The sequence below is a fragment of the Tamandua tetradactyla genome, chromosome 5 (genome assembly GCF_023851605.1).
Source record: "Tamandua tetradactyla isolate mTamTet1 chromosome 5, mTamTet1.pri, whole genome shotgun sequence".
In the NCBI taxonomy this organism is placed as follows: domain Eukaryota; kingdom Metazoa; phylum Chordata; class Mammalia; order Pilosa; family Myrmecophagidae; genus Tamandua; species Tamandua tetradactyla.
In genome coordinates this window covers 81121495-81141529 of record NC_135331.1, presented here as the reverse complement: position 1 = coordinate 81141529, position 20035 = coordinate 81121495, and the positions used below count along the sequence as shown (strand labels likewise).

The window sequence follows — 20035 nt, the reverse complement described above, 5'->3', positions numbered from 1 at the left end:
TTGACAATGATTGTTGGAGCCAAGAATTCAACATCATTTACTTTACATTCACACACACACAAAACATACATCATATTATACAATTTAGCCTCATGTCTTGAGAAACTTCTGTTCTCTTAAAGCTTTAGACTCCCAATGAATTAAATTCAAGTATCTTTTAACCAAAAATTCACTTTCAGATGATTGACAGTAATTTTTCACCCATACTTCATTACTGCTTTTCCTAATCTTTCAAGTTACACTGCCAAAATCTGAAATCACCCTCAAAGAGGTCACCAAATAAAAAGAAAATAAATGAAATATTAAGGTGACTATTCCAGAATAGGACATAGGTAGAATTATTGAAGATTCTCTATTGGAATCATACTTATTTTATATCAATTAATGATAAGAATTGCTCCAAATCTTCTGATGGATTCTATCAGATACTTTGGTGACTGACCAAATAACTTACAAAAATCCGAGGTACATACCCCTTTCATACAAAATGCCCCTCAGAACACCAGAATAGCTGTCATTCATCTGAGGCTCTCCTGGAGAAAAAGGCTGTTACAGGAACAGCCAGGACCCCACTAATTTGTGGAGAACTCTGAGGAAATGTGATTTAAAAAATCTAGACTATACTTCAAGTTTCAGCAGCCTTTTCGCTGGACTCACAGGAAACTGCAGCTACTCTGCCAGCACTCACACTACCTGTCTCTCTTACCCTAGCTTGCCACTTAACAGCTATGTCTTTGGAATTTCACAAGCAATATTTTGTATAACTAGGAGGAATAATTGTGTCTCTTAATTCCAGGTTTGCAGTTTTCAAATACCACTTGCAGTTCTTTATTCTTTCAAATACCACTGAATAAAAGAGATGGACACCAACCATCTACGAAAAAAAGTTAGCCTCAGAGATATGATTTAGTAGTTAGGAAATAGTTGTATAATTAGGAAATAGTTTTATCATAACAAGGAAAACAGTTATTACTGATGGTTGGTATTTAAGGTAAAAGTCTATTAAAAAAAGTTCATTCAATATATAGCCTAGTGGTTAATATATTGCAAAATTAAAATTCCATGTTGCAAATTGACTTGCATCCATTCAAAACAAATAAATTAAATGAAACATAGATTCTAACATAGATACGTGAAAATCAAATCAATGGATTGAACCTGCATGTTCCATTTGCTCACAAACTTCCACACACTAATACTCTGCCATAAAAGACAAATGCAGCAAAGAAAAAGAAAACTTGTTTGCCCTTTTGCAAACAAGCCTAAAGCGTCCCTCCAAGAAGACTGCTCTGGCATATTCTTCAAGTTCTGTCCAGAGGATGAAACACTGGTAGATTTCTTGGTACTAGCACCAAGACAAGCTGCACTCTTACCTGTCTCTTCTAGTTTCTGAAGAGGGACTTCTTTAATTCCTTCCCCTTCAGGGCACAATTTTTGGTCTTTGATTCCTCTTTCACATTTTCCTTTGGCAGTGGTGGTGACGGTAGCAGGAGATCCTATGCACAGTCCTTTTTTTTAGAAGCTATCTTTGTTAACAGGCACTAAGTCAACTTCAATAAATACATGCTCCTGTGCATTTCACTCTGCCTGGGATCAGCTATGCCTGAGGAGTAAGCTCCACCACAGGAGACTCCATGGGAGGAGGTGCCAATGGAGCAGGGAAGAGGCTCCAGTGGAGTAGGTCCCATCTAACAGATTCCATGGGAGGAGATTCCAATGGAGCAGGTCCTATCTAGCAGACTCCATGGACGAGGTTCCAACGGAGCAGGGAGGAAGCTCCAATGGAGTAGGTCCCACCTAACAGATTCCATGGGAGGAGATTCCAATGGAGCAGGTCCTGTCTAGCAGACTCCATGGGAGGAGGTTCCAATGGAGCAGGGAGGAGCATCCATTGGAGAAGGGTGGAGGCTCCAATGGAGCAGGTCCTATCTAGCAGACTCCATGGGAGAGACTCCAATGGAGTAGGTCCCATCTAACAGATTCCATGGGAGGAGATTCCAATGGAGCAGGTCCCATCTAGCAGACTCCATGGGAGGAGGTTTCAATGGAGCAGGGAGGAGCATCCAGTGGAGAAGTGTGGAGGCTCTAATGGAGCAGGTCCTATCTAGCAGACTCCATGGGAGGAGGCTCTAATGGAGCAGGTCCTATCTAGAAGACCTCATGGGAGGAGGCTCCAATGGAGTAGGTCCCATCTAGCAGATTCTGTGGGAGGAGGCTCTAATGGAGCACATTCTATTTAGCAAACTCCATGGGAGGAGGCTCCAATGGAGCAGAAAAGAGGCTCCAATGAATCAGGGCCTATCTAGTAGACTCCATGGGAGGAGGCTCCAATGAATCAGGTCCTATCTAGCAGACTCCACATGAATTGGCTCCATCTGAGTAGGTCCCTTCTGAACAGGCTCCTTCTGAGCAGGAGGTATCTGGAAAGGCTTGCCGCCTTTTTTTTTTTTTTTTTTACTTGATATATTTTCCAGTGTTTTCTTATTTGTACTTTTTTCTCATGAAAGTATTTTGCTTTTTATTCTCTTTTACTTTGCTGTCACCATGTGGCATTTCCTGACAGTTTTTGGATCTGGTTTTACCTTCGTCTTCTTTTTTGTTACAGGTTCTTCATGATGCACAGGAGCATTAAAGGATGCATTTCCTGGATGCACACCATCTCTTTAGATTCAGTTGCAGATCTGCAAGTTCTACCAATCACTTGAACTACTCAAGTATTACTACAATGAACTTTTTTGCTTGAAACATCTTTTCTTTCCTCCATTTTTACAGGATTATCATTTTTCTTTCCAGCCACATCTCCCTTTATTTCTGTCTGCTATTTTTCTGTTATATCCTTGGTAATATTGTTATTGGGAAAGTCAGCCTTCTACGCTCTGTTTTTTGTAGGTTTCACTTTTGAAACATCCATTGTTTTATTAGGACGAAGAGGATGCTTAGATTTGAAATGATACTGTAGATTACACTTCTTGGAAGCCATATAGTCACAAACAGGGCACGTAAACTGCAGTATTTTACATGCAGCTCCATGTGTTTTTTGAAATTTCTTCTATCTGCTGTTCTGTAGTCACAGTGTGGGCAATTAAGAGGTTTAGGTCCATCGTGAATGTGTCCTACATGGAGGTTATTTCATGATGATTCGCGGCCACATCATTCCACTGATCACATTTAAGTGGCTTCTCAGCTGATGGACACACATACGTCTAGTTAGATGAGTCTTCTGAGAACTTGAGAGTGGACAAGTTTCACATTTATGCAGGTATTCTCCTGTGTGAGTTCAAACATGCTGAACATAACTGTTTTTTCTGCCTAAAAAACAGCTGCATTTTCCACACATGTATACTGTCCTAGGAAAATGATTTTTCAAGTGCTTCTTCCAGTGATCCTCACTTACAGCGGTGTACTCACAAACAACGCACTTGTAGACTTGCTCATTATCCCCAGATCTGCCATGGTGTTTCAGACGCGCAGTGTTTCCTACGGCTTTGTATTGTCCCACAGTGGATGCAGCGAATGGGGCCTTTGAAGAAATCTCCCTCTTCTGAAGTGGAAGAAACAGATACTCTGACTTTTTCTTGCTTCTTTGCACTTTCTTCCACAAAAAAACTGCTTGTCACTGCAAGCTCTAATATGAAGCATGAAGTGTACTTCAGATTCTGCTTCATACTGGCGTGGCTTAAAGGGAAAGGGTTTTGTCTTCAAGTTCTTGCATTTGTCCTCTGCTCCAGGTGTGAAGTAGGAAGATCTTTTCCGAGTGGTAAATTTCTGGGGTGGCAGACACCTCAAATACCGGCTGTGGTTCTATAACACTGAGTTCCAAATCTCCCAGTTCCATGTTTTTTATTCCATTTGGTTCGCCTATTATTTCAGGAGACTCTTCAAGTCCTTCTCTATAACTTTCTGAGAAGTTGTTATCCCCAGCAGGCATCAATTCTGCCATCTGTCTTCACCAACGAGCTAATCACAGCAGCTGCCATTTACTTGCCCAGGCAAGGCCACGTTTGCCAACAGCGTCAGCTGAAGGTGGCCAGTGTGGCCTGGAGGGCTCACCAAGGCCTGCATGGGGACTGGCAACATGAGCACAGCCCGTGAACAGCCTCCCCTCCAGCAGATGCTCCCTACTACCTGCTTGCCATATCCATGCTCTCCACCGTCAGCATTTTGGTCACCCTGGCCTACCTGCTTAGTGGGAGCCGATACAAGATCACCTCGTGAAAACCTGCTGGCCTTTAAAACGGTCTTGACTGTGTAACTTTCAATTTAAAAGGTGCTGCTCTCAAACTGTGTTCCCTTACAAGTTAGAAAAAGCCAAGTGACAGGTAGCACTAACAAATAAAGTTAAACCCAAAATACAAAAGTAATTTGTTTCACCCAAGTTTATAAATGCAAACCGATTTGGTAATACATACCATCAAAAGTTGGAATCAAAATGCCAACACAAAGCAAATTAGTCGCAGAAGTTTTCCCAGGGCTTAACAGCTCAGGCTGCTCGGTATTGACCAAACATCGGTTTTCCTAATTCTCCCAAAGCTCTACCACCTCCGCCACTAAAGTAATTTTAATATTCCTGTCAGCCTCCCTGAGTAAAATAGGCATTGGACCACTTTCGCAAACTACCAAGCTCCAAACGGCTCTTCGCAATCTGGGGCGCCCTCTTCCCCTCTTGGCTCTGCCCGCTCGCCGCGCTCGCCTCCCCCTCCCCCAACACTTAAATGGCTCTGGGCGCGCTTGGGCCGGGCCAAGTCTTCCCCAAGCCGGGCGAAGCCTCTGGGCCCGCGCCTAGGAGGAAGCAGCGTTCCCGCAAAGCCAGCGGCCCCACGCCCGGAGCGCCCGGGGCCCAGAGAAGAGAGGGCCCCGCGCGCACCCGCCCCCCAAAGCTGCGTGAACCTGCGTCCTCCGCGCGGCTGCTGGACTTGCACCCCCCTCCCTGGTCAGCACCTGCGAGTCCACACCGCGGGCCCCACGTGGCGTCCCAGGCCAGTCCAGTGGCCGCTCTGGGAATGGAGCCAGGCCGCCTTGGTTTCCACCAGCTCCTGGGCGACCCCGATGCGCACCCTGGGGCTAGAGGCGCGGCCGCGAACCAGCAGTTCTAGTAGCAAGTTTAAGGGCCAGATGTGGCCGAGGATTGAAGGGTGTGAACTGGACCTCTACTTCCCTCTCCACCTACCCCAACACCTGGCAAAGGCCCGGAACTCAACTTACATTTGTGGAATTAGATTGAATATATATATATATAAATAAAAATATATGTTAATAAATATATATATTAAGAAATATATGTATATTAATGCCCAGATTGTCATTTATTCCCTTAGCCTTTTCATTCGTTGTGAAAACATGTGAAAAGCAGGTTCAAAATCAAGGGTTCGAACCCACATTTTCCCAGTACTCATTCACATCACAACACTGGGTAACTTTGTTGGGATTTGTACAGTTTAATGAATCTAGTTTGCAAAAGAGGCCCCCGCCTCTATCCAGCGCGTCTTCCTGCCCCTGGTCGCAAGTCCTGCTGGCGAGTGGAGCGTGGGAATGGGGACGGCTGGGGCTGCAGGGCCAGGCTGAAGCCATTCCCAGTGGCTGCAGCTCCCTTCGGGGAGTTCCGTTCAATGGCCAGGCCTCCAACTTGCTTCCCAAACTCCTTTAGGCTTCGCGCACTTCATTTATCAGTCTATTAAAACAGTATATTTAAAAAAGATTTGGGGATGCTCCTCTTACTATTATACAGGTGCCTACTTAGTTCCAGATAAATACAGAGCCCCCCCCCATGTGTTGTAGCTTTATATGAAGCTAATGGAGCAAGGCAATGCTCAAACGTCAAATTAAACTGCACAGCTCTGTAATCACTCAGACTGACATGGCATAAAAGGATAATTAGTAGTTCATTACATGGAACATTGTTTGTTCAGCTAAATTGATTTCTCAGCTGCCCATGTTTTCTGTTTACTTAGTAAGCACGCCACTGCACATTTTTATTTGAGAGCTAGGAAATCCCTTCTCCTGAACTTTTTTTTTTACCAGCATAGTTTAAAAATATAATTTGCTCGAGCTGGGTGCACCTTCGAGTGGCATACAGGGGCACAGCTGCAGTTATGAGTGTGGATTGATACACGGAGCATGACACCGGCTGTGGTTAGAAACCTATGGATGTCACCAAAAGGCCAGAACACACCTAGTGGCTTTGTACCTGGAAGTGATTCTGTGGCTGTTTGCTTTTCAACTTACCAGTGAACTCCCTTTCAGAAAGGGGTGGAGGGGAGAGAAATTGGAATCGATAACCTAATCCTTGGCTGTTCAAAGTGGAAATCTTCCAGATTAGTTTTCTTAAACCCCTCATATTGCCTGCTAATGCCAAAATAAAGAAAAGAGTGGCTGCTTTAGGATTCCCTGCTGCTCTGCCTGCATCAATAGAGTTTAGAAAAAAGGCTAAATGCTGACTTAAAAACTTTCTGAACTTGTTACCTTATAAAGATAATGTGTGTTTTCTATGCTGGTGCAGCACAGCTATGCATGGAACAGGCCACTTGAGCCCCAGTATCCCCCTACACGCCTCCCTGCTTGGGCGGTTTCTGTATCCTCGGTACTTCCTCCTTCCTGGAGAGTGAGGCAGTGCCATCCCCTTTGAGCTTTCTGGCCACATGTAGGCCTAATATGGGGTCTGTGATGCTATTGGCATCTACCTCCTCCTGCCTAGCTCACCCAGATTTTTCTGTTAGTTTGTTCAGCTCTGCTTGGTTAACAGGGTGATGCACTGAACTAAATGATACCTTGGAATTCTGTCAGTCATCAGGAGAGGTGAGAAGCCAGTTCTGCAGCAAGTTCAAGTCTTGGGCACATTATGAAATATAAATTCGGGTAAATTCTTTGTCACAAAGAAGTTTACTTTCCCAAAAGATTCTTATCATTTTATTAGGTTTTGCTAGTTCTTGGAGGAACTTAGAAATCTCCTGTTTAAAATGAAACATTGCCATCCTCTGTTTGTAGAGGAAAGGCACTACATGGAGAAGGCGGGCTGTTGAGAGGAGAGGGGAGGCAGAGAAAAGCTCTGTGGCTCACCCTGGTTGGGTCTTCTTCCGGAATACATGTGTGCAGCTGGGGTGCTCATGAGTGGGTTTCTTTCCTTGGCCTGCTGATCACTGGAAGGCTCATGCAACATGCTTTCCAATACGCCAACAGTACCTTGAGCAAGTGACTATCATATACCAGTGTGGATGGGAAAAGACGCAGCCTCATGGATGAAATCCAAAATAATTCCTAACGCTCGTTTTTGCTGTTCTTCCCCAGCAACATTGTCTGGACTCAGAGCTGAAGATATACCCCGAGAAAGAGAATCCTGAGATGTGAAGAGAGCATAGACATATTGCAGTTGTTTCCTCGGTATGCAAAGGATACTCCGGGAGGTCAAAATCCCGGGCAGGCCAGTCTTTTGCAGCCTTTGAATTCAGAAAGCAGTCGGTGCGAAGAACTGTGATTCCCCTTTATGTGAGGGGACCTGGCTCTGTTTGAGACTGTAGGGAAAATGAGTATAACTGCTGTGCCCAGAAGCCCTTCCTGGTGCCTGCACTGTGCTGTTTTACCTATGCCTCCCAACTCTAATTGCAGGTCCCCTTTCCCTCCCTGCGAGAACCCCTGCTTCCCAAGTGAAGGCACCATCGGACAGCCCTTTATTCCTGGTCACTACCTAGCACCCTGATGTTTGCTTGGACACTGGGCCACCTGTATGCACCTGCAATACCCTGGGTTCTCTTCACTAGTGCTAGGCCCTGTGGGTTCTGTTCTGTTACCCACTATGTCATGTTTCCTGTTGCTGTTTTCCCTGAATTTTGACAATCAAATTAGCTGTTGCTGACGGCCCCCCCCCCCCCCGCCATCCACTAATGTGGGTAATTCTCAGGAATAAAGGTCCCCACTACAGGGAAGCATGGTTCTCTGCTCCCACTGCTTTTCTAAATTCAGAGCCTATGAAAGATGGGCCTGCCCAGGATTTTGACCTCTCGAACTGCTTTCTTCATGGAAAAAAAAATCTTTAAAATAGAAATTTGAAATTTCTGGTGAGTTTTTGCATAATGAAGAAACAACTGTAACATGTCTATGTTCTCTTTCCAACTCAGCATTCTCTGAGCACACCTACAATTCTGAGTCTGGAGTGCAACAATGTGGGCTAAAATCCTAGGGATCTTCCTTGATTGTTCTCTTTCTGTTACCCTCTTAACTGACGCAGCAGTGAGTCCTGGGGGCTCTGTATTGACAATGTATTTCAAATGCTTCAACTCCAGCTGCCAGTCCCTGCAGCTCCCCGTAACACAAACCGACCTAACTAATGGCCTCTGGCTACCCCTGCCTTCTTCACTGTTCTGCACAGAGCAGAGAGCGTGCTTGTAAAAGCAAAATGTAGAATCTGTTGCTTTCTCAGGTTCAAGGCCCACATGGAATTCTACTGCAGTTGGAATAATATCTATAACCTTCTTTCGGCCCCCTGGCCTGCCGACCCAACCTTCTTGCCTGCTGGTGTAATTCTGCTTTTCCCTCTGCATCCAGAGCCCTCCTCCCAGAATGCTAGCCCCCACGGCATGTGGCACTGCCTCTGCCTCATCCCTTAGGTTACAGCTCAAATACCGCCTTCTCAGAAATGCCCTTTCCAGACTCCACCTAAAATCACTCTCAATCAAATTTTCTTGTTTCATTGCCTCTTCAGCACAAACCACTGCTTGAAATAATAATTTAAAAATGTTTGATTGTTTTCTTCTTCATTACCTTTCTCTAAAACGAAGTAAGCTCCGTGAGCGCAGAGACTTGGTGTGATCCTCAGATTCTGGTGTCAGCTTGGCCAGGTGACGTGCCTAGGTGTCTGGTCAGGCAAGCACTGGCCTAACGTTGCTGCGAGGATATCTCATGGCTGGTTGATAAACCAGAAGGCTGGTGTATTAAGTTGTCAGTCAGTTGGTTGCAGCTGTGACTGACTACACCTGCGATCAACTCAGTGTTTATCCCGCAGTGAGATAGTACAAATCAGCTGAATACTTTTAAGGGCGAAGACAGACTCACTGCTTCTTCAGCCAGCGAGCCTCTCCCGTGGGGTTCGTCCAGACCCTTCATTGGAGCCGCCAGCTTCACAGCCTGCCCTCCGGATTTTGGTCTCTTCCATCCCCACGGCTGTGTGAGACACCTTTGTAATCTCACGTTTAAGGATATCTCCTGCTGGTTCTGTTTCTCTAGAGAACCCAGACTAACACACACGGCCAAGTAAGGCAAAACTTGCTTAAATTGTATGGATTTCCATATCTACAATATGGATAATTCATGATTTACTTCACCTTTGTGCTATTGATGGGCATTTAAGATTTCTCTGTTATGCTATTGTAAACGATGCTTATATTTGCACTCACGTAGAAGTATTTCTATGACACAATTAAAAAAAGTGAAACTGTTGTTTTGAAGGAAAAGTACATTTTAATCGTTGACAGATAATGTGGATTTAAGCTCCATTCAACACTTTCTGAGAATTTTCACATCTTATCCTTTTTCCAATACTAGATTATTATTTTTGCTCACTTTGATGAGTGAACCAGTTTCCCATTTTTTTTGCAGCTTTATTTAAGTATAATTGACATACAACAAACTTAACACTACCACCAAAATCCAGTTAATAAACATTATCATTACCTCTAAAAGTTTTGTTTTGTTCTTTTGTAATTCCTCACTGCCGGCCCCCATACCCCCCCACATTGTTCTTCGGAATCCGTTGATGTACTCTCTGTCACTCCTTGGTTTTCTAGCATACACAGTATGTATTCTTTTTAGTCTGGTTTCTTCCCCTCAGTGTAATTTTTTTGAGATTCACCCACGTTGTTGTGTGTATCAATAGCTCATTATTTTATCACTAAGTTGTATTGCATTGTGTGAATGTACCACAATTTGTTATTCATTCACATATTGCTAGACATTTGGGTTGTTTTCAAATAGCTTAGCTATTAGAACTGTTTGTTCACATGTTCCCATTTCTCTTGGGTAAATACCTACTCTTAGGTTTTTAAGAAACAGTTTAGCTCTTTCATGAAGTGGTTGTTCCACTTTACATTCTGACAGTGCATGAGAATTCGCGTTGATGCACATCCTCTCTATCACCTGGTATTTTCAAAATTTTAGCCATTCTGGTAGATGTATTCTTGTATCTCATTGTAATTTTTATTTGCATTTCACCAACAAATAATGATTATTTTTTATTTTGTTCTTTGTTAGAAAAATTGTGGGTTTATGGAACAATCATGAATTAAACCCAAGATTCTCATATACCATCTTAGTATTAATACCTTGCATTGGTGTGGAACATTTATTATAATTGACAACAGCCCATTTTAATAATTGTACTATTAGTAATAGCCCATGCTTTAACTTAGGTGTATAGTGTAGTTTCGTTGGATTAAAAAAATTTTTTTATTCTGTTTCCATAGATACAATCTAACATTCCCCTTTTAACCACACTCATATACATTTCAGGGCTGTTCATTACATTCACAGCGCTGTCCATCACCAAAGCATTTCCATCATTCCAGATAGGAACTCTTATTCCCTATTCCCTACTCCCCTCACCTTCCCTAGTAACCTATATTCTAGCTTCTAACGCTGTGAATTTGCTTATTACAACTATTTCGTATTAGTGAGATCATGCAATATTTGCCCTTTTGTGTCTGGCTTATTTTACTCAACCTGATGTCTTCAAGGTTCATCCATGTTGTCACATACATCAGATCTTCATCTCTTTTTATGGCTGAATAATATTCATTGTGTGAATATACCATATTTTGTTTACTCATTCATCATTTGATGAACAGTTGGGTTGCAAATATCTGTGTGAGTCCCTGCTTTCAATCCCTGTGGGTATACACCTAGAAGTGAGATTGCTAGGTCATATGGTACTTCTATACTTAATTTTCTGAGGAACCGCCAAACCATCCTTCACAGAGGCTGCACCATTTTACATCCCCACCAGCAATGAATGAGTGTTCCTATTTCTCCACATTCTCGCCAACACTTGAAATGTTCCATTTTTAACAGTAACCATTCTAATGGATATGAAATGGCATCTCATTGTGGTTCTGATTTGTATTTCCCTAATGATTAATGATGCCGAACACCTTTTCATGTGCTTGTAATTGCCATTTGTATATCTTCCACTTGGATCTTTGATCCATTTTGAGCTTATTTTTTGCATATGGAGTGAGATATGGGTACAACTTCCTTCTTTTCCATATGTCTATCCAGGTCTCCTAGCATCATTTGTTGAAGAGACTTTTCTTTGGCCCCTTGCCAAAAGTCAATTGGCCATAAATGTAAGGGTTGATTTCTGAGCTATCAATTCAATTCCATTGATGTATATGTTTGTCCTTGTGCTAATGCCATGCTGTTTTTTTTTCTTCTTTTTTATTTGGGTGCATGGTCTGGGAATCAAACCCAGGTTTCCTGCATGGAAGGCAGGCATTCTAACCACTGAACAACCCATGCACCCTGCCATGCTGTGTTGATTACTGTGGCTTGTTATAAGTTTTAAGTTCAGGAAGTGTGAATCTTCCAACTTTATTCTTCTTTTTAAGACAGCTTTGCTTTTCAGAGCCCCTTACCCTTTCATATAAATTTGATGATTGGCTTTTCAATTTTGCAAAGAAAGTTGTTGAAATTTTTATTGGGACTTCATTGAATCTATAAATTCCTTTGGGTAGGATGACGTCTTAATGCTGTTTAGTCTTCTGACCCATGAACACAGAATGTCCTTGATTTATTTAGGTCTTCTTTGTTTACTTTTAGAATGTTTTTTAGTTTTATGTGTCCAAGTCCTTTACACCCTTGATTAGATTTAGTCCTAGATGTGTGATTCTTTTAGTGCTATTGTGTATGGAATTTTTTCTTAATTTCTTTTCTAATTGTTTATTTCTTGTGTCTAGAAGCACTATTGATTTTGGAGTGTTGGTCTTGTACTCCACCACTTTGCTGAATTCATTTATTAGCTTGAGGGGCTTTGCTGTGGATTTTTCACACATAGGATTTTTCTTTATATAGGATCATATCATCTGTAAATAAGGAATGTTTGCTTATTTGGATGCATTTTATTTCTTTTTCTTGCCTAATTGCCCTGGTCAAGAACTTCTAGTACAATGTTGAATAACAGTGGTGACAGTGGCTTCTTGTCTTGTTCCTGACCACAGAGGGAAAATCTTCAGTCTTTCACCAGTAAGATTAGTATATCGACTATGGGCTTTTCAAAAATGCCCTTTATCTTGAGGGACTTACCTTCTATTCCTACAGTTCCAAGTGTTTTATCATGAAGGGTGCTATGTTTTGTCAAATGCCTTTTTGCATCAATTGAGATGATCATGTTTTTTTTTCTTTCATTCTATTAATGTGGTGTATTAAATTGATTTTCTTATGTTGAACAAAGCTAGGGATAAATCCTGCTTGATCATGTTGTATAATTCTTTTAATATGCTACTGGATTCAGTTTGCTAGTATTTTGTTGAGGATGTTTGCATCTGTATTCGTAAGAGATATTGGTCTGTAGTTTTCTTTTCTTGGGGTATATTCATCTGGCATTTTATGTAAGGGTGATGCTGGCATTGTAGAAAGAATTAGGGAGTGTTCCTTCTTCTTCAATTTTTTTGAACATAACTGGAGTTAAATCTTCTTGGAATGTTTGGCAGAAATCCCCCATCAAGCTGCCTGGTTTTGGAATTTTATTTGTTTGGAGATTTCTTTATTAGTGAGCCAATCACTTTACTAGTAATTGGTCTATTGAGATCTTCTATTTCTTCTTGAGTCAAGGTAGGTAGTTTGTGTGTTTCAAAGAAGTTGTCCATTTCATCTAGGCTACCTATTTTATTGGCATACAGTTGTTCATACAGTTGTTATCCTATTGTTCTTTTTATTTTGGTGGGGCCAGTAGTGATGTCCCCCTTTTAATTTCTGATTTTCATTATTGTATCCTTTCTCTTTTTTTTTTCTTTCTCAGTCTAATTAGAGCTTTGTCAATTTTATTGATCTTTTCAAAGACCCAACTTTTGGTTTTGTAATCCTATTCTTTTCAAATGCTTTTTATTGTTAAATATAACATATATGCAAAGAAAAGAAAGAAAAAGCAATGATTTTCAAAGTACACTTCAACAAGTAGTTACAGAACAGAGTTTATTATAGGTTGCCATTCCACTATTTCACATTTTTCCTTCTAGCTGCTCCAAAACACTGGAGGCTAGATAGTTTTTGGCTCTCTTAGGTTACACTTTTGCTGTATATTTTTTCCATCCTTTCACCCTCAACTGAATCGTATCTTTGAATTTAAAGTGAGTCTCCTGTAGATAGCATATAGTTGCTTTTTCATTCATTTTTTTTTTCTTTTTTACATGGGCAGGCACCGGAAATCAAACTGGGTCCTCTGGCATGGCAGGCGAGCATTCTTGCCTGCTGAGCCACCGTGGCCTGCCCTTTTTCATTCATTTTTAATCCCTTCTGCCAATCTCTGCCTTTTGACTGGTGAGTTTAATCCATTTATATTTAAAGTCACTGCTGACAATACAGTACTTTCTTCTGCCATTTTGCTACCTAATCTTTCTAAGACTTATACCTTTTTCCCCTTTACTTCTGTTAATGCATATTTTCATGTTTGTTTGATTTTTTTGTGTGTTGTACCATTTTGAGTGCCTTCTTCTCTTTCTATCTGAATGCAATTTTCCTTCTATTTTCTTTGTGGTTACTATGGGTATGCTGGTTTGAAACCGTTGTGTACCCCAGAAAAGTCATGTTTTTTATTCTTTTCAATATTGCTGGGTGGGATCTTTTTTATTGTTTTCATGGAGATGTGACCCACCCAATAGTGGGTGGTAAATTTGACTTAGGTGGTTTCCATGGAGATGCGTCTACTCATTCAAGTTGCTCACTGGAGCCCTTTATGAGGTAAACATTTTGGAAAAACTTGAGCGCCTAACAGAGCTAACAGAGCCAGAGACCTTTTTAGATTACAGAAAATACCCCTGGAGAAGCTGTTGAAGAGTCCTTATGAAATAAGGGGAGAAAGCTAGTATACATTGCTATGTGCCTTCCCTGCTAACAGAGGTATTCAGAAGCTAAAGACACCAGCAGATGCTGGCCACTTGCCTTCCCAGGTGATAGAGCTATTCCAGATAGCATCAACCTATTGAGTGAAGGTAATTCACTTCTTGATGGTGCCTTAATTTTCTAAGACCATTTTCATGGACTTATAACTCTAAACTTGCAACTTAATAAATTCCCTTTTTAAAAGCCATTCCATTACTGGCATATTGGATTCCAGTAACTTCAACAAACTAAAACAATGGGGTTAAAATTTAACAACCTAAATATATAACAATCATATTTGGTTTGATACCAACTTGACTTCAATAGCATATGCATACCCTTTTTTCTGTACACCTCTGATCCCTAATAATTTTTTTGATTATTTATTCATTTAAATACCAAAAAACACAAAGAAAATGCAAACATACCTATTTTGATCATCTGTTCTACATATATAATCAGTAATTCACAATATCATCACATAGTTGTATATTCATCATCATAATCATTTCTTGGAACATTTGCATCTATTCAGAAAAAGAAATAAAATGAAAACAGAAAAAAAATTTATACATATCATACCCCTTACTCCTCCCTTTCATTGATCACTAGCATTTCAAACTAAATTTATTTTAACTTTTGTTTCCCCTATTATTTATTTTTATTCCATATGTTCTACTTGTCTTTTGACAAGGTAGATGAAAGGAGCATCAGACAGAAGGTTTTCTAATCACACAGTTACGTTATGAAAGCCATATCATTACACAACCATCTTCAAGAAACATGGCTACCGGAACACAACTCTACATTTTCAAGCAGCTCCCTCCAGCCTCTCCATTACACCTTGGATAACAAGGTGATATCTACTTAACACATAAGAATAACCTCCAGGATAACCTCTCCACTCTGTTTGGAATCTCTCAGCCATTGACACTTTGTCTCATTTCATCTTCCCCCTTTTGATCGAGAAGGTTTTCTCAATCCCTTGATGCTGAGTCTCAGCTCATTCTAGGTTTTTTCGCAATCCCTTGATGCTGAGTCTCAGCTCATTCTAGGATTTCTGTCCCACATTGTCAGGAAGGTCCACACCCCTGGGAGTCATGTCCCACGTAGACAGGGGGAGGGTGGTAAGTTTGCTTGCTGTGTTGGCTGGAGAGAGAGCTCACATCTGAGCAACAAAAGAGGCTCTCTTTGGGGTGACTCTTAGGCCTAATTTTAAGTAGGTTTGACCTATCCTTTGTGGGGTTAAGTTTCATATGAACAAACCCCAAGATTGGGGGCTCAGCCTATAGCTTTGGTTGTCCACACTGCTTGTGAGAATATCAAGAATTCAACTTGGGGAAGTTGAATTTCTCCCCGTTCTCACCATTCCCCAAAGGGGACTTTGCAAATACTTTTCCACTCACTGATCAAATAAATCCCTGTGGAATTGATCGGGGCATCACTCTGGACAAACCAACAAAATCTCATGTCCTACCCAAGGTTCCAAGTACTTACGATGTTCAATCAAGCTATCTACATAAGTTATATTAGGAAATGCCCTAGTCAAAATACAAATTTTGTACCAAATAAACATTTTTTGCTTTAGTCTCACACATAAGTTGAAATTTTAAAATATTAATTGCCATCTATTTTCAGCACCCTGCAGTAATGACATTCCTTTGTTCTTCCTCATGCAAAAACATTTAAAAAATTTGTACATTTAGTCACTATCATTATACACTCTAGGCAATCCTAGATTATACCATCCCAATTTCTATAGTCTTTCTTTCTGATTTCACCTAATAAATTTTTGCACTTGTTACACCTATGTCTTTGTATATCCAAAAAAATAGATTTATTATTACTTTTTATTCATTTGCATTTCAGTACTTGTAGGAAATAAATGGAATTACATGCCAAGAAATACATGACAATAATGCTGGTATTTATTTAATCAAATGGTTACTCTTTGTGTAGGTCTTTGTTTCTATATGTTGCTTGGGTCCACTGCCTTGTATTCTTTCCTTTCAGTCTGAAGAATTCCCTTTAGCATTGCTTGCAGGGCAAGTCTAGTGGTGGTAAAATCCCTCAGGTTTTGTTTATTTGGGAATGTCTTAATCTCTCCCTCATTTTTGAAAGAAAATCTTGCTGGATATAAAATTCTTGGCTGGCAGTTGTTTCTCTAAAGACTTTGAGTATTTCAACTGACTGCCTTCTTGCTTGCATGGTTTCTGATGAGAAATCAGCACCCAATCTAACTGGGACTCCCTTGTATATAACACATACATGCAAGCTTTCTCTTGCAGCTTTCAGAACAATCTTGTCCTTTGCATTTAATAGTGTAATCAGTATAGGGTGGGGTGTATTTATCTTCACATCTAGACTGTTTAGTGTTCTCTCAGCTTCTTGGGTGTGCATATTCATATCTTTTACTAAGTTTGGGAAATTTTCTCTCGTTATTTTTGAATATTCTGTCTGCCCTTTTCACTCTTTCTTCTCCTAGGTCTCCCATAATTCCTATATTTGTATACTTGTTAATATCCTAAAGGTTTCTTAGGCTGTTTTTGCTTTTCATAATTTTTATCTTTTCTGCTCCCCAGCCTGACTCATGTCAATTGCCTTTATTGAGTTCACTGATGGTTTCTTCTGTCAGCTCCAATCTGCTGTTAAAACTCTCCCAGGAAGTTTTCATTACAGTTTTTCTGGTCTACTCCAGTAGTTCTTTCTGGTTCCTTTTAAAAATTTGTCTCTTTATTAAGGTGCTCCTATTGTTAACTGATTGTTTTTCTGTTATACTTGAGCATAGTGAAGATTGTTTTTTAGGTTTTTGCCCAGTATGTTCACTGTCTGGTCTTCTTGTTTACTGTGTTCTAAATTTATGTTTTGTCCTTGGGATGGGCCATCATTTCTTGTTTGTTTGTTTATCTTATAAACTTCCATTGTACACTGTGAAGTTTGATATTTTAAAGTTAACTCTTGGATTTATTCCCAAGACGTCTGTCTTGAATTTGTATCCAGCTTGTGATATGACAGATTTTCTTGAGTTCCAGGAGCTAACTAAACAAAGTGTACCTAAGCAGAAAACACCATTCACTGTCTTCTCAGATTTGCTTTGCATTGGCTGGTGTTCTGTTCAGAATTCAGCCCTTCCATCAGGAAGGTTAGCCCAAGACGAATGCAAAGTGCTGGGTCCTGTCTGTCATTTTTGTGCCTGTGTCTTATTCTGGGTTTGTGTTTGCTAGGGGCCTTAGGAGGTCTCCTGTTAACAGAAGTTTTAATGCCCCCTGAACTTCCCAGGAAACAGATCTCAGGTCATTTCTCTCACTGCAGGACTTAAAGTGGGTAAACCTTTTCCTCAGGTCATATCTCAATAGTTTCTTACATTATTTTCCTTGTTTCAAGCTGCTTTTGCCTAGTGGGCAAATTCTGGGAAGGGGGTATGCTGGAGAGAAGTTTCTCAAGTCAGTCTTTCTCAGCTGAAGGGAGACCAGGGACCCAAAAAGGGATTGCTAACCAAGTCTGAGATATCCTGGGGACAGTGTGAGGGATTGGCCAAGAAGAGTTCCAAGAGCTTCTTCCAGGTTCCCCAAAGCTGGGCGTTCTTGACGTGGCATCTGCCCAGCAAACACAGTCCTTCAATGTCCTCCGCAGTCTCCTCCAGCTGCCTTTGTCCAGGATGGGCTGGAACGATGGCTGCCCTCATGGCTGGACTCTAGTGGTCCAGAGCAGCTCATCAAATGCAGCAATTAGTGACATGTGTCTCCCCTCCCCTCTGAGCTGGGGGACGAAGTTTCTTATGCTCCTCTCTGTCACCTGCAAGCATGTAGGGTCCAGACGTCATTGCTGCCTGCCTTGAGAGTGGGGTTGGGCAATGGTAGATGTGGCACAGAGAGAGCAATTTACCAGCCTCCTTCTCCCATTCCTCAGAGGATGGCGCACGGTGGTTTATTGGACTCTGGAGCTTGGAAATGTTTGATTCACAGTTTCTGTCTGTTCTAGCTTGCTAGCTGCCGGAATGCAACACAACAGAGATGGATTGGCTTTTAATAAAAGGGGATTTATTTTGTTGGTTCTTCAGAGGAAAGGCAGCTAACTTTCCACTGAGGTTCTTTCTTACGTGGAAGGCACAGGATGGTCTCTGCTGGTCTTCTCTCCAGGCCCCTGGGTTCCAACAACTTTCCCCGGGGTGACTTCTTTCTGCATCTCCAAAGGCCTGGGCTGAGCTGCAAGTGCTAAGATGAGGAATGCCAAGCTGCTTGGCTGTGCTACATTGCGTTCTCTCATTTAAGCACCAGCCAATTAAGTCAAACATCACTCATTGCAGCAGACACGCCTCCTAGCCGACTGCAGATGTAATTAGCAACAGATGAGGTTCACATACCATTGGCTTGTGTCTGCAGCAACAGAACTAGGTATGCTCACCTGGCCAAGTTGACAACTGAATCTAACTAACACACTGTCTGTTTCATGGTTGTTGTGAGGAGAGACTAGTTCCTGGAGCTTTCTATTCTACCATCGTCCCACAAGCAACACAATACCCATCCTTTTTTTTTTATTCAGTTGTCTTCTTGAGTTATAGAAATTCTTTATATATTCTAGTTATAAATCTTCTATCAAATATATGTTTTGCAATAATCTTCTGCTGGTCTAGGGCTTGTCTTTTTTTGGAGTAGTGCATACCGAAGGGAAAGTTTTTAATTTTGATGAAATATGCTTTATTGATTTTTTTAAATAGTTTGTGCTTCTGTGTTGTATTTAAGAAATTTCGCCAAATCCAAAGTCACTTGTCATCAGACAAGGGGCTTCAGACCAAGGAATACAGGCAGCCACTAGAGGCTAGAAAAGGAAAGGAAATAGACTTACCCAAGCACCTCCAGAAGGAAATGCAGCTACTCTTACACATTGATTTTATCATAATGAGTCCCAAGTCAGACCTCTAACCCACAGAACTATAAGGTAATATATTTGGGTTGTTTTAAGCCACGAGTTTGTGGCAATGGGTTACTGGATCAACAGAAAGCAAATACAGTGGAACTCAGCAGCAAGGCCACTGGGTCTGGAGGTGTTTTTTTCTGAGAAAATTTTAATGTATTAAATTTATCTAATAGACAGAGGGCTATTCAGGTTATCCATTTCTTCTTGAGTAAGTGTTTTCATTTGTAAAATCTTCTGGAATGAATACCCCAGAAACAAAATGGGTTCGTAAAAGGGGAATCTATTAAGTTGCAAGTTTGTAGATCTAAGGTTGTGAAAATGTTCAAACTAAGGCTTCCAGAGAAAGATACCTTGACTCAAGAAAGGTCGATGGATCTAGGACACTTCTGTCAGCTGGGAAGTCACTTGGTGACGTCTGCTAACTTTCTCTCCTCATTTCATAAGTCTTCCCTGGGGAATTTTCCTTCTACATCTCCAAAGGTCTCTGGCAGTGTGGGCTCTGTTGAGTCTGAAGCTTTTTCCAAATTGGTTCCCTCTTTAGGAATCCAGTAATAGGAATCCAGTAAGCAGCCCCACCTTGAATGGAGCACATATCCATGGAAACCATCTAATCAAAAGTTACCACCCACAACCTGGGTCACATCTCCATGGAAACAATCAAAAGATCCCACACAGCAATATGGAATAAGGATTAAAGAACTTGGTTTTTCTGGGGTACATGGAAGCTAATACTCTCATAGTAAGCTTTGGTAATTTGTGTCTTTCAAGAAATTTTCCCATTTCATCTCAAGTGTCAAATTTATTGACACAAAGTTGTTTATAATAGTCAATTTTTATCATTTCAGTATCTAAATAATTTGAGTATTTTATGTCTCTAGTTACTGGTAACTGGTTTTTCTCTTTGTTTCATGATCAGACTGTCTACAGGGTTATCAGTTTTGTCAGTCTTTTTAAACAACCAGTTTTTGGTTTCATTGATTTTTTTTCTCCTACTGTTTTACTGTTTCTATTGTTTTCTTTTTTTTTTTTTTTCATATTTCAG

The 20035-nt window shown here is 41.0% G+C and overlaps 2 pseudogenes; both read right to left on the bottom strand.

Moving 5' to 3' along the window:
* Window positions 1-514: 514 nt before the first annotated feature.
* LOC143683138 (RE1-silencing transcription factor-like) lies at window positions 515-2016 on the bottom strand (annotated as a pseudogene).
* A 326-nt stretch (window positions 2017-2342) lies between these two features.
* On the bottom strand, window positions 2343-4062 carry LOC143683136 (RE1-silencing transcription factor pseudogene; annotated as a pseudogene).
* Window positions 4063-20035: the final 15973 nt, after the last annotated feature.